Consider the following 26,208-nt stretch of genomic DNA (forward strand, 5'->3'; position numbering starts at 1 on the left):
AGCATGGGGCCATTGCTTTACAACTTGGGACAGCTGGTTACTGACACACAGGAGAAAACTGAGCTCCTTAATTACTACTTTGCTTCAGCATTTCACTGGACTAAGGGGAGAATCATACTTGATATGGTTCAGACTGGGCATGGTGGGAATGACCGCCTTCCTACTATTGATGTTCAGCTGCTGAATGATCAGTTAGGAAAGTTAGACATAAGTCAGCGGGACCAGATGAACTTCATCTGAATGTGCTGAAGGAGCTGGCTGAAGTCATTGCGGTACCTCTTCCAAAACTTGTGTTGCTTGGGGGAGATTCCTGGAGACTGGAAGAGAGCCAATGTTATGCCCATCTTCAAGAACGGGAGGAGAGAAGACCCAGGCAACTATAGACCAATTAGCCTAACTTCAATCCTAGGGAAAATCCTGGAAAAATTAATCAAGGAGTCTATGTGTGATATGCTTGCAGAAGGTAGGATTCTGAATGACAGTCAGCATGGCTTTGTCATGGGCAGGCCTTGACTTACCAATCTCATCTCCTTTTATGACCAGGTAACTCTCCACCTGGAAAAGAGAAAGGAGGTTGACATTGTATACCTAGACTTCCAAAAGGCCTTTGATCTGGTATCCCATGATATTCTCATGGGAAAATTGGAGGGTTGTAGACTTAACTGCTTGACAGTCAGGTGGGTAGGAAGTTCACTGTGGGGTAGGACCCAGAGAGTTCTAATGAATGGATCTGTGCTGTCCTGGTGAGAAGTGGCCAGTGGTGCCCCTCAGGGGTCTGTGCTTGGTCCAGGTACTTTTCAACATTTTTATCAATGATTTGGATGTGGTGGTGAAGAGCTTACTGGTCAAGTTGGTGAATGACTCCAAGTTATGGGGGAACGTGGTCACTTTTGAAGATAGGCTACAGATACAAGCAGACTTAGACAGGCTGGCAAGTTGGGTGCACTGGAACCAGATGAAGTTCAACAATGAGAAGTGTAAAGTGTGCTCCCTGGGGATGAACAATCCCCAACATACTTACAGGCTCTATGGCGCCAAACTGACTAGCACCATGACTGAAATGGACCTGGGGTAAAAATAGACCATAGTATGAACATTAGCCATCAGTGTAATGCTGCAGCCAACAGGGCAAACAATACTCTAGCATGCATCAAACAATGCATTAGGCCCATGTGAAACAGCTAGTATTCGCTTTGGATTCAGATTTGGCCGATTCAGGGGAAAGTGATCTAAATCAGTGACTCGACTCACTCTCCCGAATCAATTCAGCCACTGCTAAATCGGCCGAATCTCTGAATCTAACAGGCCCCATCACCTGCCCGCTCTCCCAGCCCAGTCAATGGCTGCCCCACCTAGCCCCAGGATCCTAGCACTTAAAAAAAATATAAAGTCCCACACTCACTGGCTCCTGCCATGTGGAGGGGGGTGATCCCTGTTGCCCCCCCCCCACTGTCCTGTGCTGCATGGAGGGGCTCTGCCATGAGTCCCCCAGAGGCCCCGATGGCCGCGGCAGCAGCTAGTGGGTGCAGGGCATTTTTTAAGTTCCGAGATGCTGGGGCCAGGCCAGTCAGCCATTGATGGGGCTGAGAACGGTCTGTTGGGGGTCCCTCCATGGACCCTCCCCCCTCATTCGCCCCCCCGCCTCCTCCGTCCCTTACTTATCAGCATGGAGTCTGGGTCCAGCTCCCTGTGGTGGTGAGCGGGGACTGCCTGAATCTCAGAATCTTTCTCTGAATCTTTTCTGAATTGATTCGGAGGCTTCAAATTGATTCAGACCTTTGTATTGGTCTTCCAATTCAATTTGGAGATTTGGCCGCTGAATCAGGTTGAATCTCCTCTGAACTGAATCAGCAACCAAAGCTTTTTATAGCCCTACAGTGCATCTCAAGCAAATCAAGGCAATGATTCTCCTGCTTTACTCAGCATTGGTGAGAATGCAGCTGAAGTTTTGCATCCAGTTCTGGGCACTACACTTCAACAAGGATGTGCAAAAACTTGATAGAGTCCAGAGAAGAGCCACCTGTATGAACAGAGACTTGTAAGGCAAGCCAAAAGAGAAAAGGCTGAGGGACTTGGCCCTCTTCAGCCTAAAAAAGAGAAGGCTGAGAGGGGACTTGGTAGCAGCTTACCACTACATCAGTGGAATACATCAAAGGCTCAGCGAACAACTGTTCACCAAAGCACCCTTGGGGAAAACCAGGAGTAATGGCCACAAACTCCAGGAAGACCTTTTCAGGCTTAACACTAGGAAAAACTTCTTCACAGTTAGGATGTCCAGACTGTGGAATAAACTCCCTCCAGAGGTGGTGCAATCACCTACCCTGGAAATCTTCAAGAGGAGACTGGATGATCCTCTTGGTAGGGTTACCTAACCCCAGTTGACTTTCTTGCCTGGTGCAGGGGGCTGGACCCTATGATCTTGTGAGGTCCCTTCCAGTGCCTTACAATCTATGAACCTATGTCTGAGTTGCAGACTCTTGCACTGTTATTTAAAGACTTGCTATATTTGGTGCATTTCTTAAAGTTTTAAGTCCTGGAATAAAGTGAGTTTTGAATCAAAATCTTAGTTTTTACAAGTATCTAGTCTTTGGTGTTACAGGTAAAAATTTGAACATTTGATCCAATATACCATGAATGTTCAAAATCTATAAGGTCTATAAAAATAACTCAGAATGTAGTATAACGTATGTAAAAATACTTTGATTTTTCTTAAGCCAATCTCTTCATTTTGGTAAACATGATTCATATACTCTAAGTGTTTGTGGCTCGCATTACTGATATCCAATAACATGTTCTTATCAATGGGCAATGTTAGGGCTTTTCCTTGTACCACTGGAGGAATGTATGAGGGAATTAAAGGTGAGTTATGGCCTGATCAGTGCTCAAAAAAGTTGATGGAAAAACTCCCATTTAATTAAGTGCGCATAGGATCAATCTTTACAGCCCCTGCCACACATTACCTATATTACACAATACATTTTGACTAGCCACATGTGCAGTGTAATTATCACATGGTAAAAATGAACTTCTAGCTATAAAAAAGAGCCAACCAACTATAAAGTTGGTGCTTGAAAATGTGCAATAACTCTATAACTGGTTTCTATCCAGCTTTAATTTGAACATGTAGCAGGGCCCTGAGTCAGCAGTTTCCAACCTGAGGTCACAACCCCAAAAGAAGTTATGTTCCTTCTGAGAGGGTCCATGAAGAAGACTTAGACTTGACATTAGGTTGTGCACAGGCATGAGGCAAAGAGAAGCTGGGTTCTGAATCCTGGAATGGAATTGGGGCTTGTGGGAGGGTGCTATTCATTTGCATCCACTTCCTGGCATAAGGTTTTACCTTCTGCCCTCTCCCCCAATCTCACCAGCCATGTCTTGATGTAACTGTAGAAAAGGGAGGGTGAATATAATGCAGAAGATGGTGGGCTATTTTCAACATAGAGAGGTGATTTCACAGGGCTCCTTCACCCCTCCACCCTGTCCCTTTCCTCCAGAAGTGTTGGGAGTCAATCTTGTTACATTGTCTAGCAGTATCAGCTTGCTTTCACCTCTATGTTTGTCTTTGTCTGTGCCCTGCACCATGCATCCTAGCTTGGACCTCAGAACCTTCTCTCCCCTGCCTCTGTGTAACTCTTTGCAGCCTCTCCTCACTCAGAATGGCCTGTTCCCCTAGTCCTTCCCTACTTTCATTCCCTCAAGAGCATCCTTCTCCTCACTTTTCTGTTTCCTTGGAAGCTTCTTGGACCAATGAAGTTCCAACCCAAGAGCACGTGACTCAGGGGACCTGGAGTTACAGTCCTCCCTGAGGAGTTTCTCCTTATCCAAGCCTCACCTGCCACAACCTGGGATCAAGCTTGGGAAACAACCATCAGGGATAACTTCTCTGTGGGCAGAACAGGGCAGTGCTGGGGTATCCTGCTACAGGGCCCAAATACACTATAGACCACTGCTACCTTAATTTCTTACAGCAGCTGGTGGAGACTCACAGCCCTTTTCTTATTATAAAGAACATCAGGAAAACTGAGTTTTAAATAAGGCACTCATGCAAAATTCTAGTTGTAAAGTTAAAACCCGAAGTCAGTAAAACCAAAGGCCAAGGGGCATGATTCATAGTGCTATTTCAGTTCTATATCAGTATCATTCCATGTTAAATCAATCATCTTGCACATACTTGTCAAATATTCCATGTTATTCGGTATTCTCTTCATGCTTTTCCCTTAACTAATGGAAAAAGTATTATGTTTGTGCCAGGATTGTTGAAGGAACCATGATTTTGCAATTTGTGATTCATCTATTTTAATGGTGCTACCTTAATGTGGCTTAAAGATTTTTAACTAAATATTTATAAGAATAAAATACTGACTGACTCTGACAGTAAGAACAATGTAAACAGTGCCCAACAGATAACTTCTGTCATTTACAAATGACTTTTCCTATTGGTATTGGGTTTTTTTTTTCTGTTTTTACTGATACTGAGGCAGTAAGTATTTTGTTTTTGCTTTTGTATTCCCTTTAGATTTTTAAGGAGTAAAATCTTCATCTTTAGAGAGATTTCATGATGTTAAAATGGATCACTTCCCCTAGAAAAGGAAGGGAAAGTCAACCTCTCGGTTACTTTTTTAATCAGGAAATAATTAGAAAAAGAAGATTGCCCTCTTTGAACGCTAGCAGTGGAAACATTTTGGCCATGTGGTACTTTTAACCAAGCTGAATGAAGCAATAAAAGAACCTCTTATCAAGATGTTATTCACATACAGTATATATATCAATAGTATTCTGCATGTGTAATACATTGCATCTGAGGATAAAACTGCAAATCAGTAATTTACAAGTGGTGAAACAAAATGACACAAGGTCATTGCCTTCCTGTTTGCTGTGCATTTTGGTACAAATTCAAAAGCAGCCCTGGTTTCCTGCTTTCAGCATTACATCACCTTCTCTGTGATTCTAGGTATATAAATGCTGTATTTGTCCTGATTATAACTCTACCTTTTTTCTTTCAAAAGAAACATAAAATTCTCACTAAACTAAAATACAGCCTATAATCAGCCCCCCTCCCCCGTAGCCTTGATTTCTGTAGTTGCAGTGTTTTTGTGTACACAACAAAAAATACCAAAGCATATCTTTTTCATTGTAGTTTTTATTGTAGTGTTTTTTATCTAGTTTAACCCTTTTGGGTGTGTCCTATGATCAGGAATGTGCATTTCCTTGAGGACAAGTAAGGGTGGCATGAATTTGTGCCACTGCTAGTTGTCCTGGGGCATGCCCCAGCACATGTGCTTTGGTGTGTGGCAGATTGCCTGGAGTGGGGTAGAAGGGCTGGAGCCATCACCTGGGTTAGCTTGCAGCTTTATCTGGGGTCCTGAGGATCTCCTGGGGCTGCAGTGGTGGCAACCTGGGCATGTGGCTTCTGGCCAGCAGCCAGAGCATGACTCTGGCTATCCAGGCTCTGGTTTCAGGCAGTCTACACTGCAGCCACATGCACCATGCTGCTCTTCTTTGGTGCATTTTTTTTCCCGACACCAGGATCTCCCGACTTCAAAAAAACCCACTGCACTGTAAATTTGCAGTGTGGCAAATGCATGCACGTGGGACGCATGCAGTTTATTGCACCACATATGGGTTTGCAGCACCGCAGATGACATGTGCACATTTGTGGGGATGCACTCTTTGAGTATTTTCTTCTATTATTTGATTCTCCTGTAGGATTCTGCAATGGCAATGGAGTTCAAGGTCTTTTTTTCCCCTGTAGTTATCACTTTATGTTCAGGGGGAAAAGTTGCATTGCCTCAAGTTCAGCCATAAAATGTATGGTTCATTTATATGCCGGGTCAACTTTTAATAGCAAACATACAAGTAGATGAATATTGTTCATAACAATGCCCCCCCTCCCCGCCAAAAAAACCCAACTTGCATACATCATTATATGAGCTGGTAGTTATAATACATCCTATTTTAACTATAGAAAACTACTGCACTATCTCTGATACTGTTTCTTATCACATGGTCTTAAACACAGACATTTTAGGAGCATGTTTGTAGAAATATAGACATGTAAACTGCTGCAAGACCCTTCTGAATGAAAGGTGGTCCAAAATGTTAGACACATTTCAGTATTTACTATATCAGAAGCCAATTGATTTGCCCAGTCAGTTGCACAAACCTTCCTCTGCTTTTATTCAGTAGAGCAATAAATTCAGAGCTAGAGCTATTGATGATTCCATGTTATTAACAGCTTTACTAACTATTAACCTGACTGCAACATAATCAGTGTTGCAGCATTTTGAAGGACAAATAACATTCCATCTCTCCATAAAGCTTCCAAAATATATCTGATTTGTTTTCAGTGGAAATTATTAATTTTTAAATTATTTTAGCAGATTTTTAACAGACGATGTAGGAGTTGGAATGTGGGTGGCAGAGCTGTTGGCAAAACACCTCTTCCTAAAGCCTCCCTCTATTTAGAGGGTTCTGTAGACTGTATGTCTCTCAAGGAGAAATCAGTCTTGTATTCTATTTCCCTTTATTTTCCCTTTTCATTCTTAGTTCCCTGATATTTGCTGATTACAAACTGGAAAGACATTGGTAGAAATAGAATTTTAGCAATAAATACGTTTCTGACTGTTCCAGCTACCAAGTTAGCAGTCCGCTCTAAGTCCCTGATGCAAATGGTTTTCCGTCATTCATTTTTGCCTCTTGTTCATGGGAGAGAGATAACAAGACTAAAGGGATAATGTTCAGGGTTTGATTTAAAGGCCATTAATGTCAATAATTAAGCTGGCAAGAATTCAGTTTCATGTCAAGTATTAGGATTTGGCATTTTTTTCTTTGTTTCATACCGGAACTGAATCAAATCTTTAAATGTTTTTGCTAAAAAAATAAAATTGCATTGACATGTTCTGGTTTTGATTTTTGTCTATCTAAGACCTAAACAATTTGATTCATGTGGAGGAGTGTATTGATACAGCCTACTGGTTAGTACCCTGACCTTGGATATATTCCTGTTCTGTGGTCTTTTACATGATGTTTTCATCCAGAACTTGGAATAAGGCAAAGTGGGCACTTAAATCTGCATTTCTTTAATTTCAGGCCATACAATATTATAAAAAAGAGTCCCTCTTTCTTAATTCTACTGGGCTTTAGATCAGTACTTTGGCATGTCTACACCATCAGAGGATCATACTAAGGAACACTTTAGTGAAACCTTGTACAATCATTCCATCTACTACACCACAAAATAGATGCAATATAGCCACCTCAGCATGATTTTGGATGTGTGGCAAAAAGCAGCTTTTTGGCATTTTCCCAGATCTGCTCCAAGATGTTCAGTTTTAAGGTATAACACAGCCACAAAGGGGACTATGACAGGATGCAGAGACCATTTAAGGATCCAGGAGGGGCTGCTAGCCATGCCTGGCAGTGAAGTGAATCTATGGTGGATGATCTGATTTGAAAGTGGATTTCCAGCTGGGATTGTTTAAAAAGGGTCCCTAGCTGAGAGAGAAAAGGAGGCTGACAGAGGTTGTTGCTGCTGGAAGAAGATGGAGGACCTTTATAGCATGAACTGAAAGAGGCATTGGCGTTTTCATTTGATTCACTTATCTGAGGGTGGTTGCAAGCTAGATTCACCAAAGAGGCAAAGGGGTGGGGGGGGTGAGGAAAGCCTGAGTGAAAGCCTGATAGATATTGGTGCACATAAAGATTTTGTCACTATTATGAGATCTAGGCATATGCCAAAATGGATGCATGGGAACAAGCACCTAAGGCACACAGAGGTGTCTATATTGCATCTATTTTAGGGTGCAGCAGATGGAGGCAATGGTATTTTCTTTTGATTTCCTTTCTGAGGGTAGTGGGCAGAGGGAACTAGACTTTTCGTGTTAAAAAAACTGGTTTGTCTGAACCCTGAACAACTTGTGGCAGGGACTTGCTCAAACAGCTGGCAGAATAGCTCATAGGCGCCGCATCTATATGAGCAGTGGACAGTGCAGTTGCTACTCCGCAGTCATTTAGTACTTGCTTAACCAAGTACTAAATGACTGCACAGAAACCAGTGTTACTGTGCAGTACCATCCCCACACAGTTATTTTTAAGTGCTACTGCACAGTAGTGTAGTCGTCAAAGTTCATGTTTAGAGATGCTATGCCACCATAGCAATAAGCTACCACACAGTAGCTTGTTGCTACTGCGCCATAGCATCTCATCTAGATGTGCCCAGGGGTGCTCTATTTTGCTAAGACATTTCTTAGTTCAGTGTAAAGGTGATTTATAGACATGACTCTAAAGACTAATATGGGTCTGGCTTTTCATATATGAAAGAAAATAGTTGAGACAGTTCCTTATACAGCAAACCCCAGATTATTTACAGAATTAAGTTTTTAACCACCCTGTGAAGCTGAGAATTTGCAAACTAGCTGGGATCACAGAAGCATAACAGCTATCTGCAGCAATTTTTATTTCAAAGGACACCATCCAGTTGGCTGTGTGGAACTGCAACTGTGCTCCAGCTGATGGGAGAAGTGGGGCCTTTTGAAGTAAAAGCAACAACAGGCACTGGACAATTCATTCTTAATTCAGCAACCATCTGAGAAATTAACAATGGGGTTAGAACTTACGTTTTTTGATCTCTGACTGGTGTAGAACTAATGCAGCATTGTGCACACATTTTTTCCTTTTGTTAGTACTCCTTTATCCAGTGAGTTCCTTATGAACCTGATTTATTTTTCTGTAAAATTCCTAACTGATAAAACCACTTTTCTCTCTTAGCACTGATTAAGCAATAATATTTGCATGTTTGTTTTATCTTACCTAGACAGAATGTCTTTGAAGTGCAAGCTACATTACTGTAACTGCGTACATTGAACACCCAAAATAAATGTTCACTTTTGTCATTTGAAAAGACTGTCTCAATTAAGACACTGACACTTACAGTGTAAATTACCATTAAATATTTTTAGTACTTGAAGATACATGTCGTATTCAAAAAGCCCTCTTGCTAATATAAGCTCATTCTAAAAATTATGGGAGAAATGTTTCACAGCTATTTGACATTTGAAGGCTATGTATGGAGTGACTGTTTAAAATTATTATATTACTAGCAAAGTGTCCCTCAAGAATGACGGACAGGCAGCGGGGACAGGGAGACACCACCCACTGCCCTGCACTGCCACCACTCTCCTCCCCCACAAAGGTCAAGCCCACCCACCCAGCCACATGCCACACACCACACACACACACACACACACACACACACACACACAGAGCCATGTGCCACACACACACCCAGCCACACACCACACCTACCCAGGCATAGGTCACACGCACAAACCCGCCCACCTACCCAGCCACATCCACCCACCCACATGCCACACCAACCCACCCAGCCACGTGCCGCTGTGCCACACCCACCAACCCAGCCACCCACCACACACACATACACCCAGCCACCCACATACCCACCTACCCATCTACCTACCCACCCAGCGCCACACACACCTAGCCACATGCGACACCCACCAGATGCCACACACACAACTCCAGCCACACACAGATCCAGCCACATGCTGCACCCACCCAGCCAAACCCACCCAGATGCCTATAGCACACGGGGTGGGAGCGCCCGCCGGCTGCAGGCCATGGGCGGGGGGGGAGCACGGTTGCAGGCAGCCCTGCAGGCACGGTTGCAGGCGGGCATGGGGACGTGGGCAGCACCCACCAACTGCAGCACATGACTGCAGGGTGGGGCATGCCCCTCATGCCCACTCCTTATGTTGCACCCTCTGGCCACACGACGTGCCCTTCCTGTGTTTGGGTGCTTCCAGCACAGGGGTGTGTGTGGCATGTCACCCTCATGGCACCTGCGGCAGCATGTCGTAACCCCCTCATATAGCCATGTGCCACACCCCCGCGATGGCAAGCCACGCCCCCACATGGCCGATCCCTGCAGCGGGGAGCACAGCCTTGCCCCACCTACCTCTGCCGCCATCTCCACCTCTGCCTGTCCATCTGTCTATCCTAAGGCTCCAGGCCCGCATGCGCAGTTGTCCCAGAGCATTATGGATAGACAGACAGAAGTGGTAAGGCTTTTATTATATTAGAATTAGAATTATTATTTATTTATTAAATTAGCTCACTGCTAAATCAAAGAGATCTCAATTGTCTACTGAAATAACTGGTGTACAGATGCAGTGGATCGGCCCATATGGGTCTAGTTGCAGGACTGCCAATTCTGCTACGAAATTATCCCTGAAAGCCTTGTTTTAAACAAGTTGGTTCTTTTTTTTATCTTATCTCTGTATGATAACTTGTGGCATTCTCTAATACCAAAAACGTGAATGGTTTGATGCAAAGTCCAACTAGACTGGTGCCTTGACCTTCAATTTCTGTTTCATTTGAAATGTAATTGTCCATAGAGAGTAATGTGTCAGATGTGACCCTTATGCTATGATCATTTGAGTATTCTTACACTATTTCTTCAGATGGCTGCCATCTCTAATATATTTTATGAGGCAGCAATTTTTTTAAGTAATTATGTGTTATGAACACATTAATTAAACACACCCAGAGAGAATAATGGTGTTCTCTGCTCCAAGCTTTTCTGTGGTAACAACGGGATCTTCTCATATTGCAAATACATTCTAGCACTTCTACAGTGGAGTCTGAAATGCTGATTTGTAATTACTTCTACTGTGCATGTGCACATTTGACTCTTCCTGTGACCTACCCTGTCTGTCATTTTAAAAAATCAGATTTACTCTCAGGGGGTATGCAGAGCTCTCTAGAATGCTGCTATTATTTCCTTTGACTTAGAATCTCAATCTTTGCACAGAGATGAGTAAGGAAAATTATCTGTGGTATTTAGATAAGGAAGTCAGGAAAGCAAGAAGTGGAACTGAAATTGCCACTGCCAGAAGAACACAGTAGTAGGACTTCTAGTAGTAGGAATACCCGGGGAGGGGTGAAATGTACAAGAATTTTGGGGCCTTTCAAGACTAGACCTTCCACTCTGTAAGAAATGGCATTGTTTAAATAAGTTCAGTCAGGGACTCAGCTGTACTGAGGGTTTTGGACTGTACCCAGAACAGAATAAAACTTTCCAGGGAGGAGTCAGGAGTGAACCAGAATTTGTGGTTGAGCAACAAAGAATTTCCATACCAGCTAAGCCCCAAGAAATGCAGACTATAAATCTTAAGGGTCTGAAAGTCAGAGAGTGAAAAGCTGTGAATCTCCTCATACAATTTAATCAAATATAAACACTGATTAGAATTTAAAATGCAAATAGGGGCAGTAACTGTGTACTAAGAGAGAAAAGTGGTTTTATCAGTTAAGAATTTTCCAGTCAGTGAAAGTAGGTCATGACATCATCGGAGTTAAGAGTTTACTGGGTCTAGGACTCTCCCTCCTGACTCCTAGTCTCAAAGCAAGCCTCACACCTACAAGCAGTCTCTCATTCACAAATACCACTAAGGGGAGTCAGGGCCAGAAACTGGGGCCAACAGAGAGGAGTTCTGTTCCTGGTGTATTGTTTTTGGTGGAATATTTAACAGTTAGAAATGGATGGAGTACTTCCTGAGTCAGTACATGAAAAGGACCCAAGAGAAAGAAATTACTAGTTGCAGGGGGGAGCCACAAATGAAGTTCTAATACTTGTACTTTTTGTTTGGGAAATTTTGTCTAAATATATTTGTTTTGTCAGTCTCTATCTCTTGCTGTCTCCCCTTTCCAAGTGGCTTTAGATTATTGGCCTGCATTCAGTAGGGAAGGCATAGGGCACTGATGAGGGTGTTTAGGAAAGCAGAAGTAAAGGTACTGATGCAAAGGACTTTATCAGCTATATATAAAAGTTCATGAATTGGCAGTTTTTCATAAACTCATCTCTGTTGCTATAAGATCATAGGATCATGGGAAAGTATGGCTGGAAGGGACCTCACAAGATCATCTATTCCAGCCCCTTGCTCAGTTCAGGGGCATCCTCAACTAAACCTTCAGCTGCTCTTGAAAGTTTCCAAGGATGGAAATTCTACAACTTCTCTAGGTAGCCTGTTCCAATGCCTGAACATCATCATAATCAGAAGGTCCAGTCTAAATTTCCTCTCAATAATGACCTTTCAGGTATTTGAAGCCTCTTATGAAATCCTCCCACAGTCTTCTCTTCTCTAAGGTAAATAATCCTAGCTCTTTCAGCCTTTTCTCATTAGTCAGGTCTCCCAGAGTCCTGATCATTTTTGTTGCCCTATACGCCGGACTTTTCAATCTCTCCACACTCTTTGTGAACTGTTGGGCCTAAAACTGGACACTGTACTCCAGGTAAGGCCTCACCAGTGATCAATAGAGCAAAAGAATCACTTTCCTTGTTTTGCTAGTGCCACTCCTGTTAATATAACCCAGGATGCTATTGATTTTTTTGTTTATTTGTTTGTTTGCTTGCTTGCAACAAGAGCACGCTGTTGGGTCATATTCAGATTATGGTACACTGTGACAGCCCCTCCCCTCCCCTCCGATCCTTCTCTGCATTACTGCACCTTAGGCCAGTCATTCCCCTATCTGTATTTGCGCATGCAGTTATTTCATTGCAAATGCAGGACTTTGTACTTGTCTTGTTAAATCTCATCTTGGATCCTAGCCCTGCCCAATGGGGTGTCTGCAGTCCCATTCAACTTGGTGTCATCTGCAAATTTGCTAAACATGCACTTGATCCTATCATCCAAATCATTAGTGAAGATATTAAACAATGCTGAACCCAGGACAGACCTCTTGTGAACCTGACTTAATACCTCCTCCCAACTACATACTAAAGCATTGAGGACTACTTGCTGACTGCAATGACCCAACCAGTTATGTATCCACCTTACAGTACTTTTGTCTACTCTATATATCCTTAGCTTGTAAATGAGAATGTCATGGGAGACCAGTGTCAAAAGACATGCTAAAATCAAGGTATACCATGCCTACTGATTTCTCTCACTTTATCATTACATAAAACAGGCTGGTCAGGTAAGACCTGCTTTTGGTGAATCCAGGCTGACTGTTCCTGATCACCTTGTTCTCCCCTGGGTGCTTCACAATGGATTCCTTGAGGATGTGCTCCATGATCTTTCCAGGTATAGAGGTCAGGCTGACTGGTCTGTGGTTCCCCAGATTCTCTTTCTTTCCCCTCTTAAAGATGGGCACTGCGTTTGCCCTTTACCAGTCATCCAGGACAAAATCCAACTTCCAGGAATTCTCACAAAGGATAGCAAATGGCTCCAAATTTACCTCAGGCAATACCTTCAGTACTCTTGGATGCATCCCATCTGGCATCATATACCAACATGAAAGCATCTAGTTTCTCTAAGTAAGCCCTAACCTGTTCTGTCATTATTCTAGGCTGTTTGCTTCCTTGTCTACCTTTGTTGCCAACTGCACTCATCAGCTGACACCTGCCCCTATTCATGAAACCTGAAGGAAGAAAATTATTGAATATTTCAACCTTCACTGGATCTGTTGCAAGATTGCTTTCTGCATTCTGAAAGAAACCTATGAAATCTCTGAACTTCATCTTACTTTTGACATATCTATAGAATCCCTGTTTACTGTGTTTTATGTCCCTTGCCAGATGCATCTCAAGTTGTACCTTGGCCTTCCCATTTTTCTCCCTGCATGCCTATGTGATACTCTTATACTCTTCCCTAGTATTACGACCAAGTTTCTACTTTTTAAAGGATTCCATTCTGAGTTTCTGCGTATTCAAGAAATTGCTGTCAAGCTAGGCTGGTCTCCTATTTCACTTCCCGTTCTTCCATCAATTCAGGATAGAGCTTGATGGAAAGACTTACCTACTGACATACAGTTTATGTGCACCAAATTCCATTAGGCTTGGGCTCAGATCTTCCCTTTCCTTTAGTTAATCCATTTTGTATGTATAGTGCATAATGTTTTAGTTATTACAGGAGCTAATAATAAACTTTCTCGTAAAACATTTCTCCATTGGAAAATGCCAGTTTATCAAAAATTAAATATTTTCAAACAAAACATCAATTTCAAAAAAATTAATTTGGAAAGAAACATTTAAAAAGCTTCATGAATTTTTTTCAGGATAGAACGTTATTCCAAATGAGAAAATTCATGACTTTTCATTTCTTTTTTTTTTCAAATGATGATATATCATATATATTTTTAAAAACCTAAATCAGGGTAAAATTGCTTGATTTGTCTAGGAGAGACAATTTAACCAGTCTGAAAGGAATTTTGCTTGTAATTTCATTTTTTAGGAAATTCTGAAATATATCTTTTCTCGTTCCACTTTAGTAAAAAAAGCCAGCAGCCCAAATTTCCCTTTAACATGAAAAGGGTGTCATATTCAGCTCTAGTTGCAATTTGAATAATAAATAACAATAATCCAAAATCTGATATTTTAAAGAAAATCTATTTCTTGCATTAAACCTATTCCAAATCCATCTTTCCATGGGAACATGGATGATAGATAAGCTTAGTCTTTTCATGTTTTGTTTCTTTAAGATCTGTTGATCAGCAATGAAAAGTAGGACTCCCAGGGAAAAAAAATTCAACTAAAACACAATTTCAAAGACTTCCTACTAAAAATTTATGAAGAGAAACCAAACAAAACTTCATAGACAATTCAGAGTGCACACAAAATGCCCTATGGGAAATTTCAGGAGTGTTAGAGAAAAACAGGAATTGATGTTCCATTTTAATCCCATTTCATAAGGCAACTCTAACAGTAGGCACATCTGTTAGTGATTCCATAAGCTTGTGATATTCACTGAAATACAGCTGGGGCCTGTTGGGACTTTATATCTATTTATTCCAAGACTTCTCCAATTCACACACAATATTCAAGGTGAGGCTATTTTTGTATGTGTATTCATACTTTTTTCAAACTGATGAGGCCAAGCCACAAAACTAGTTAACCTTACAAAACAAAATGGGCACATACCTCATACTGACACAGTTATTTGATCCATCAGGAATAAGTTCTGAGAGCTGGTATGTTTATGTTGTATTTACTCTAAATCATATTGAAAAATTACAATATCAGATCAGTAAATAAGATATACAACTAAAGGGATAAATACATTCAAAATATACCTAGTAGTCATTTATTATAATAAAGCAAAATTAATCAGTGCAATCTTCTGAAAAGCAAAATAAACATTTTAATTTTATTTTATTTAAAATATTGTCCCAATCAACCTTTTCCCCCTATATCACGGTCTGCTCAGATAATTACAAATCAAGAATATGAATGAACTACTTTTCAATATAGATATGCTTCTTATGACAAGGAAAAAAGAAATATCTTTATTATTTAAAGTATTAGCTGTAGAAATAGTAAATATTGCCATGAAGTTCTGAGGGAACTCAAAGCAAATGTCAGAAGTCAGCTTACTAGATGCTTATTGCACCAGAATTTATTGTTTCTGGGCAGTGCATTTATATGCGTGCCTAGGATTACAGCACTTTGAACTGGGTTTGAGCAGCCACAGCTGGCAGAGGATCCAGGGGGTCAGCCTGCCAACCTGGGGCTCCTCTGACCTGGCTCAACATACAGCAGTGGGACTGGCTGGAGCATGAGGGTGCTTCAGTTCGGAGCTAGCCAGCAGGCAGCCCCTGAACTGAAGTACCCTTGTGCTCCAGCCAGCTAGATCAGCATCTACACATGTGTTGCTGTGCATGAAAAAACTCTACAACAGGAGAGTACTTGGAATTATCAAGTACTAACCTGCTGTGGACTTTATTAGTTTCCTGTGGCCAAATAGGGCTGTACATCTAGATGGCAAGATGTTTACTGTGCAGCTAATTAGGCAACTCCAGAGTAAATGTCTCATGTAGACGCACCCAGTATGGAGTAGATGTTACTTGTAAAGAATATGGAATTCTAAGCATATTGTCAGGGCTGGTATTCCTAATACTAGATGCATCGAATGTTTTATGGCTACTTTTCCCTTGTACGTATAATATTTCCTGATGCATGCATTTCCAGATATCTTCCATATTTGAAGTCCCTTAATAATGCTCCTATGACTACTGTTTGGTTTGGTAACCTGCTATGTTAAGAATTGTAAATAATTATTTTTAAGTGTTCTTGCATCATTTCCAGTGTGATTTATACTTCCAAAAATAAAAAGAGATGATGTGAAGATTGAACTATAGTGTTAATGAATTAAATTAAGACTCAGGTGAGCAAGCTTAGATTTGCTACAGATTTCCATTTTGACTTGAAAAAAATGTTTAATTTCTTCAATGTACTGGGATTTTATAGGAATAAATTGACCTAATATTTGACACACACAAATGTATTATTGATGTAGGGGATGTATAAGGAGGTCAGTAGTATTATACAGGTCCTATTCCCAACTTATAGGACCACTGATTACAACTGAAAAGAGGAACTTCAGAAGATCGATGCTGATACATTTTTCCCTAAACAAAAATGAGCACATTTTTATGTAAGTCTTACTTATACTAATAAAAAAATAAGGCTTTCATGTTTTCTGAATAAATTGCTGTGGGTGGCTTTTTTATAACTTTAAGCAATCCATTGTTGGAATTGTATTAGGGCTTAGTTTGCCCTGGAGTCTGCAGCTGTTGGGAAATGCCTTATCAGAGCTGGGGCTTCAGCTCCGTAGCTTCATGTTTTTGTAATGAGTGATAATCTTCTGTTATCCACATACTCAGCAAAATTTTCTTTACAGCAGGAATCAGTTAGATTCTGCTTATTTCAGATAGAAGTTACTCCCCTGTAGTTATTCCAATTAGGCATACTAAGGGGGATGGAATACTAAACATCTTCTATTAACATATCCAAGAAGCTGCCCTTCCAAAAGATGTCCTTGCCATCAGTCTCATGAGAAGGGCTCATTAGTCTGTTGGACCTTGATGACTTTGCTGCTACCAAACAGGGGAGGGTCATGCTCCATGCATTTTCTCTTGGAACAACCTCAGGATACTTGTGTTGGGTCCATATAAGTACTTAAAAGACACAGAGAAGTAGTAGTGACTATTGGGTTGCATGTGGATGGAGAGCAGGTTGGCATGGGAACCGAGTGAAAAAAAATCTCAAGTCATCCAGTCCATTAAAATGTATTTCAAGCACCTTTCCCTGGTCATGAGTAGCTGTACCCATTGGAAAATACCCAAACATCTAGGAGAAGTAGGCCAGAAAAAGACAGGTTGTGAAGAGGGTAGTATTGAAGAGGGAGTATGAGTCACTAAAGATAACATGGGAAGTGAAGAAAGAGTCAGAACCACTGTGTTTTGGAGGAGTGAATTAAAGACAGGGTAACATGACTTGGAGTGGATATTTTTCAACACATAATAAAATAACTAGGGCATTAGAAAGGAAATGTTAAATCCTTTTATGGGAAGTTTTGCAATTGTGAGTGGAAATTCACGGGTACATTATGGCCTCTGGTGGAAAGAGTATGAAAATGAGAGATGATGCTTACATTCAGGGCACTGACAGATGTGCAGGCCCCCACTCTAACTCATCAAACTGTATATAAAGTACCATGAGCACCTTCCCTGACCCAATAGACATTTGCCTGTTGGGTCAGGGAGGGAAGATCCAGTTTAGAGCAGATCAATCCTGAGGAGTCTGCCCACAGCCTCTCTCACCTAGCCCTGCCCCCCTCCCAGGTCCATGGCTAACCACAGGAAAGGAGCAGGGACGAGGAAGGGGGGGCACATTGCTGGCTGGGGTTTGCCTGGCCTGAGCTGGAGGCGAGGGGTGCAGGGCTCCAATCCACCTGCCCCACCTCCAGCTCAGGCCAGACAAAGCTCAGCCACAACTTGCTCCCCATCCCACCCTTCCTGCAGACAGCACTGGGAGCAGGGCTGGGCTGCATCAGCCCAGCCCCAATTGCGTGACAGATTGACTGAAGGGAACAGAAGTTCCCTAAGGTGCTTCAAGATGGAGTGCCTTCATCTGTTCCCTCACTTGATGTGGGTTAATTTGTCATGTGATTGGCCACTTTAAAAGTGCTTTGCAGCTGTGCACATGTGTCACAGCATGGGTGTAGAATGCTTTCAGGGGGTTGATCACATGACAAATGTAACTTCTGTTTGCATCCTCACGTATTCTGTGCCCAATCCTCATTAAGCATAAATCAACCTCAACTTCCACAAAGCTATGCAAGTTTATGCTCAAGCTAACTCAGACTTTATTCAATCACTTTCCAACTTTCAAGTAAAATAGGTACATAAGGAGCCACATGTTACAGTGTTTCTGAAAACGAGGCACCTTCTTAAAGAATTTAATGTAGCCACAGACTGTGGGCACCAAATTTCTTCCCAAGTGCCAACTACTGTGCACCACATTGGTGGCATATACTGTCCAGATGAGACTTTTCTGTGGTGGTGGGATGAGGCATTACAAAGCTCACACATATCTGTCTTAGTTTGTCTATGATAACCATTTCTGTAGTATGTACTACTGAAGTATACCATGTTAGAAGGTGATGGATTTTTCCTACCCTTGGGCAAAGTTGTTTGTGACACTCAAGTAAGTCCACTGAAGTGATTCTATATTTATAAACTGTATATCAAAGGTCTGTAATGCTAAAAGAATGGTAATCATTTTTGACATGGCAATTATATCAATGTCCATGTCAAAATACTATAATCTGCTATGCTATTTCAAATGACTCCCTATATTTAAATTCCTATATCCCATCTTTTAACTACCACTTTGCAAACTGTGAAACAACTAGAAACAAGCTGTTTCCACTTTGCAGTCTTTGGTTCCCTTACATACACTAGTTTATAGCTTACTTACAAATCAGCGATTTAAAATCCCAAATGTCTTTTTTTCACATACATGTTTAGTAAAGTTATAAGGCAACTTCAAACTGTGCAGTATTTAAGATTTTTTTAAGTCCAAGAAGTCATCTCATTTCTTATGATGAAGAAGGAAGATGACCATGAAAATAATTATAAATTTTGGTACTGAAGATAATTTAGGGGAAAAAATGTGGTTGTTAATTTTCGTAATGTTCTATTTATAGGCTGAATTGTTCAGTTGCTCTGTCTTGTTATTTGTGATAATTAAAACTTTTCTTCATAATTAATTGCAAAGGCAGATAAAGCAGATAATTTTCTGGAGACTAGTTGAAGTCCTTTGTTATAACCTTATGCAAAATTCTCTTATTATGCATTAATCAGATTCAAGCCAATTTTAGATTGGCATAAACTTAATATAAAAAGGGACCAATAATAGTTACTGAGACTGTGTGTTGTAAGAGACTGTTTATAAGATCTGGAAGGATGAACCAAGTCCCAAGATTATTCTTAACAGTTTTGTTTTTTACAGGTTTGTAGAACTCTTTCTTGTTTTGCAATAGTTTCAGTATATATGCACTTAGTTTATGTACAAAATCTCTAAGTCAATTTCCCCAATTTCCACCTGAAAAAAATATAAACACTGGGCTCAGGTCAGGTTCACACATGTTCAGCTCTGTCTGTTTCAGTTCTATGTTAGCATGAATTTCTAAATGAATGTAAGATGGAGTCCTGTGCACAGCACACTACAGTAGGGTAATCAAAAAGTAACAAAAGTGTAAATTATTGTGGCAAGGCATACCAATGTAAATGATGGCTGCAGACCCCAGGCCCAAACAAAGATTGGGAAAGATATTTTACCCACCATTCTATATCTAAGCAAATCTACAGATTGCAAACCTTACTGGCAAATGATGCCCACACCCTTTATAGTAGCAGATACATTTTGCACTATATTTTGTAATTGTTTTATTCAATCTACAGAGTGGCTAGAAACCTTTCTCATGTAAAACACTTTCCCTTCCTACTAGAGCAGACATTATAGATAGGACTTAGAAACAATGCAAGCACTGAAGAATTTGGGAATTCTCTTTCTATGCTCAAAATAGGCATTACCACTAGCTTAACACTTATTGATAATCTGTGTTATGGGGAAGTATGCTGGTGGTTGAAGGAGTTGCATCTGGCATCTGCTTATGCTCTTTGCCAGAACTGAATATTAAATCAAAATTAATCATTTCCATTAGAGATTATTGAAAACACACTAGTGCCATCTTTTCATTTCCATGTCTCTCTTCATAGTCAGTTCATGAAGACAATTTTGTCAATAGAGTGATCATGTTTCACACTGACTATTTATTTTTAAATGAAGAAATAAGACTAACATTGTCTAGGAATTAAAAGAAATGCATTCAAGGATATCTTAAAATGTTTGATTGCTATAAACAAATAGTTATTTGTCAATGACCATCACTTAAAGTGACTTCAGCTATTGACTTCAGCTAGTTTCTCATGCCCAACAGAAATAAATGTATTGTCTTGTTCAAATGGGGTGGTGTTGATTGCTTTAAACTGATAAACAAGGACTTCGGTTAAGTCCTGTCATGGAAGAATAGTGGATACCCCTTGGGGGAGGAGGCAATAACTAAAAATGAGCATTAGTGCTGAAAGGGCTCCTTTTAATAGGTTGATCTCATGCCTTTTTTAAGTCAATGGAAAGCCACTCCTTGTCTTTTATGAGTTTTGGAGCAGGGCCATTGTGTTTGTTTCCTTCAATTCCTACAGAATCTTGGTTCCCAACTGAATAGATTTTGTCATTTCTCCCTAATTTGTCCATCTTCATTGTCCAACGCTACAGATAGTTTATTTTTATACGGCCTCTCCTCATTCCCCATGTGTTTTCTGGTTAGTGACCTTTAACATACAGAATACCCAGCTTGTTCATAGAAAAGAGTAGTCAGCAGATTTGTGTGCAAATGCCTGACAGCACAATGTCAAAATCACTTCCCACATTTGGTATGAGCAGTCATTTAACTAGAAAATAGAATGTGTCCTCTAGTAATCGAGCCAGGAAAAGGACTGGTTGTAGAAAAGCAGTCTGTACAATTCTACAAAGTATATCTGATATTTCTTCTTGAGGTGACATGGATCTTTAATGTAGTTTGATAGCCAATTGAAAATTTTCTTCCTTCTTTTTTTTTTCTGTTTCATCTAATTCTCTTCCTTGGAATCTTGTCATGTTGATGCAGCTGCAGAAACACAACTCAAGCTAAATTAACAGTAGCTAGCATCTTGTGTGTCATCAGTTAAAGAGGATTATCAATTCTTCACAGGGAAACACAAAACCAAACCAAACAGGATTGGGTAATCTGATTTGAAATGTTGTTACACATTGTTTGCTGCATTCCAGTATTACCTGTAATGTGATTTCAGTCTCTGTAAAAATCCCTGCATTGTTTATGTTGCCTAGAGCAAGAGATGCAATACTGCATTATTTTTTTGCTTCCCTAATCTAGGAAGACTGACTGCCAAAATATATCATAGGATCATGTGGCATTGGTACAGTAATAATACTAAAAAACATGATGTCTTTTACTTGGTTTTGGCAAGTCTAGCAGCAGAAAAAAAGGGCCTGTAACTAATCCAACCTATTTGAACTGGCATTGGACCAATTTCCATGATCTTGTGATGGAAATTAAAATAAGTTACTGTTTCTGAAAACATTCTTAGAATCGTAGAAAATTAGGGTTGGAAGGGACCTCAGGAGTCCAACCCCTACTCAAGGCAGGATGATCTGCAACTAGATCGATCCCAGCTAAGGCTTTGTCCATCGAGGTCTTAAAAACCTCTTTGCTTTTTGCTTATCTAAACTTTCATCTTGAGGTGAACTTATATAAAACTCAGAGAACTTATATTGGTTTTAATGAACTGCCTGTGTGGCTTCAACTGCTAAAGCAGAAAAAAATATGCTTACTAAAATATAGTCTCTCTGCAACAGACATTTTTCCACTTCAGTTCAAAACCAAACTGCAAATGTAACAGATTTGTTTTTAGGATTGTTTTCCTAAGAACCATTTGTATCCATTTCATTTAGTGAAAAATGCACTTAAAATTAAAGTCCTTCCTGAGCTTAGTATGATCAATATATCGTTCTGGTTTGTTGAATTTTCAAGGCAAGGAAGCATTTTCAAACTCTCACGGGTCTTGATTTTAGCACATTAAGAGTTGCAGTTACAGTGCTGGAATCTTAGCAGATCTAATCTGATGAATCCTTCATCTGGGCAGAGCTTGGAACTAGAATACCCTGCATTTCTTCCAATGCTGTGATTCTGTGGTATTACAGCAAAAGCTGTGTTAACCGGCATCCAAGGGATGCAGCAAAAGCAAAACCGGAAGTACCACTTCCAGGTTTCACTGCCAGGAGCAGAGTTTTCTTTGTCACTTCTTTGGCCCATGGCCCAGGGCAAAGCAGCCTGCACAGGGCCCCCCTCCCTGTCCCCCGGCACACTGATGACGGTGAGTGCACCACATGGTGCACATTTGATAAAGCAGAATGTTTGATTAACCGGCATCCCCTATTCCCAGGGGATGCCAGATAACAGAGCTTTTATTGTAGATCTTACTTTACTACCCCCACCCCCTCTCCTTCCCCATTACAATGTAACACAAGGCTATTTGGAGTAATTATATTACCTTTCCCTTTAAACAGCATGAAGTTACCTGGTTTAATTGTGGGGGGTGGATTTGGGGGGGTGTTCTTGGTGGCTACGTGTTTTTGGTGACTAACTAGAAACATCACAAAGGTGAGAGCAGCAACCTAGAAATGTTACAAATAGAGCAGCTCTGCTTCACATGTGCACTAGGGCAGCATTTCTCAACCTGTGGGTTGGGGTCTTGTGACCCCAAAAGTGTGTCACAAGAATATATGAAAGGGTCATGAACAAACAAATCTATTCTCCTTTTACAGGATAAAAGTGTAGGAAACTGTGGCTTTTCCCTTGCATGTTGTCAGAGTTCCAGCATGCAAGGAGCTGCTTGGGGCTGTTTTGCGCCCCCTGCCCCACACACTGGGGGACTGTGGCCTGGGGTGGGGGGCAGTGGGTTGGAAGTGAGGGACACCGGGTCAGGACTGGCCATTGATGTTTGCAAATGGGTCCCAGTACAAATAATGTTAAGAACCACTGTACTAGGGGCTTTCAGTGGAGAGGGCAATTTTGGATTGGGAGACAGTTCAGCGGTAGCAGACTGGGGTAGGGAGGAAGTGGGGGAGTGAAAGGTTTAGTAGGGCCTGAGGGTGGTGAACAGCAAGTCAATTTGATTGCATTCCCAATACCCACTTCTGCCTTAAGTGTGTGGCTCTGAGGGGCTGAAGGGTCTGAAATCCTGACCCTAGTCCCCCCTCCCCCCAGAAGCAGCCTATCTTCCCCTACACACACATACACGCCCCACCCCGCCTCCCAGAAGCAGCCTCTCTCCACATACACAGATGACACATACAACACACAGATCACACAAACACAATCGGATGCTGCACACACCTCCCCCTCAGAATCATCCTATCTCCACGCACACACACACACACACACACATGCGCGCACCACCCGCTTCCTCTCCAAGAAGCAGTCTGTTTACATATGCACAAATATACCTTCCCCCAGAAGCAGCTTATCATCCCCTACACACACACACGTCCTGCAGCTGGCAGGGGCTGCCTGTCATGGGGCTGTGGCCCCAGCTCATCTGTCCATGTTCACAGTGCCTGCTTCCGGGGGAGGGAGGATTGTTGTGCTGCCCGCCCTGGCTGCATCCCCTTAGGGTGTTTGTGGCTGCTTCTTACCCTCTCCCACAACCCCATGCTAATGGACTGGGGCAGCAAGAGCCTGTCTGGGCTCCAAGGGCAATCGGGAGCTATTTACACCTTAAGCCACCAAACCTAGGCTGTGCATGGTGCCCCCCACTCCCTGCAGTAGATTGCTGGTGGTGGGTCAATGGTGGGTGGCTGGTGAGGGAGCAGGCCCAAGACTTCTGCACAGATGTTCAACTTCTGATCCACCATCTGAGCCCAGGAGGAAGCAGTGATCAAGCAGGGGGAGGCACAACAGCAGATGCAACATGGAAAAGGCAGCTTCCCCCTGAGCCATGGCTGGTGAGAGATTCCCACTATCGCTGCTCTTGTGTGTCTATGTTGTGGGGGAGGGGGGCTCCTGATCGCCCTCCTCCCCAGACATGCGGTCTACCCCACCACTCCATTCTGGCCCATACTGTCAGGTGATCATCATGCAGCTGGGAACTGGAGATCCTGGGCTCTGGGCCTAATATGGTTAGAACTCTTTCGTGGTGGGTGTGAGCCTAGGGAAGGCAGAGTCTGCCTGCTCCTGCCTTATGTCTGGTATAGGCTCCAGACCCCTGCATGCTTCTGCTTCAGTGAGCGGTGGCTCTCATTTGCACTGGACTCTCCCAGCCTCCAAAAGGCAGAGCAGCATTGCAGCATTCTGGACCTCAGGAGATCTCAGTGGATCCCAATGGATCCAGCCTCTGGCCATGCCATTCTGCCCCCCAGATAGAAAGCAAGTGCTGGCATTCTTCTTGGAATACCCCAAAGTCCTAACTGAGATGCAGCCCAGCTCAAAAGAGACCTTGTCTGCTTCCTGGACCCTGTCGGGTCATGCCACACATATTGGCTCCTCTAAACTTAACATTCAAGGGAGACAGCATTCTGTTGTTGCTGTTATCCCCATGACCCACAGTGCACACCACAAGTCACATCCCTGGCCAAGTCACACCCCGTGCTTTTACTATATGAAGTATAATGAATCCACAATGAATCCCCTCTTCTCTAGGGCTAGGGACAGAAGTTATACATAAATCAATATAAGTGATCGGAAACCAGTTCAAATATGTAACACGACAGAAGTTCAGTGCACATACACCACCTTCAAAATGGCTGAAACTGGTTTAAGATCAACGTGGATGTATGTAGTATCAGACCGAACTGATTTACTTTAAATCAGTTTTTTGAACTTCTGTCCCATATCCCCACCAGATTCAAAGTAACTCACAGTCTCCCAGCATCCCAGGCTTTGCACCTTCCCTGCAACATCCCTCCCCTCTGGATGAGTGGGCTAGCCTTGGCCCAAACTGGCTGCTCCACCCAAGTATTGTGGCATGCTCTACCACATCCCTGGCTTCTTGGCTGATCCACTCTAGGCATTCTGGCATTTCCACAATCAAAAGAGAATGTCTGTTCACTTGCTTATTGGTTCAATCTATGCAGCCTAGACTAACCTGTGAAGATCGACTCGATTCAGCCTCGGGATTTTTGATGGTCTGTACTTAGTTAAGAACAGCCAGATCCCAAACTAGCCTGATGCAATAGTCCTGCCAACAGAGACAGAGAAGCACATTTCAACTACGTGGAATGCTACAACAACAGAATTAGTAATGCTGTGTATCATGAAGGCTGCTTGTTGGTTTCTGGGGATCATTTTCTGAGCTGAGAAGTTCCACAAATGATCTGGCATGTAAACTGTGAAGTGGGGGGTGGGGGGGAGGGCATAGAAACATAGAAAATTAGGGTTAGGGTTGGAAGGGACTTCAGGAGGTCATCTAGTCCAACCCCCTGCTCACAGCAGGACTATCCCCAACAAAGAGAGTTTCTTTCTTTCTCTCTTTTTCCTGTCATGAATAATAATCAGGACATTATTTCCTTATGCAGATGGAACAGCACCAGATTCAAAGTTCCAGAGCCCCAGATTATGGGATTGAATTGACTAGGGAGTGGATGAGGACAGTTCCTTTTATTTTAAAATTTAAAGGAATAATCGCTGGAGCTTTAAATGAGCCTATCAAAACCTCTACATAACTTTTACTAAATAGTGAGCCTGACGTTGATTCCTTATTCCCAGTTCTTTATTCCCAGTTCCTGGCTTTAGCATCATTACTAAACAAGAAACTCCATACACTATTCTTTCTATCTTTTTAGGAATAAGGAACCAGCCTTACAATGAGAAAAAAATCCCTTTTTTACTGGATTTCATGGCATGTAAGATTAGCAAGAAGGTTTCATGTTTCAGGGTCTGGGAGATGAATCCAGGCTGCAAAGGAAGGCTTTGGTTCTGAGGTACAGTCTGATATGGCTCTCTGGTGCCAACACGCAGGTGGACCAGATACCCGAGCTGAATTATAATGCCTTGGAATTCAGACTACTCTAGTGACTAAGGGAGGCTGTTGCATGTACTATCATTGCTTTCATGGTACGATTTCTGAATTGCCGGTGAAATTCTGGCAGGCTTCACATGCCCCTGGTTTCCAGGTCATCTGGCTTTAGGGGTTGCATGGGCTTCATGAGAGTTTAAGATTCGAGGCCAAAACCCCGCAACACCCCCCCCCCCCCACCCCCCCACCCCCCTGAAAAGTCTCCTTCCCAACCCC

Source organism: Alligator sinensis, unplaced genomic scaffold, assembly GCF_000455745.1.
Source record: "Alligator sinensis unplaced genomic scaffold, ASM45574v1 scaffold615_1, whole genome shotgun sequence".
In the NCBI taxonomy this organism is placed as follows: Eukaryota; Metazoa; Chordata; order Crocodylia; family Alligatoridae; genus Alligator; species Alligator sinensis.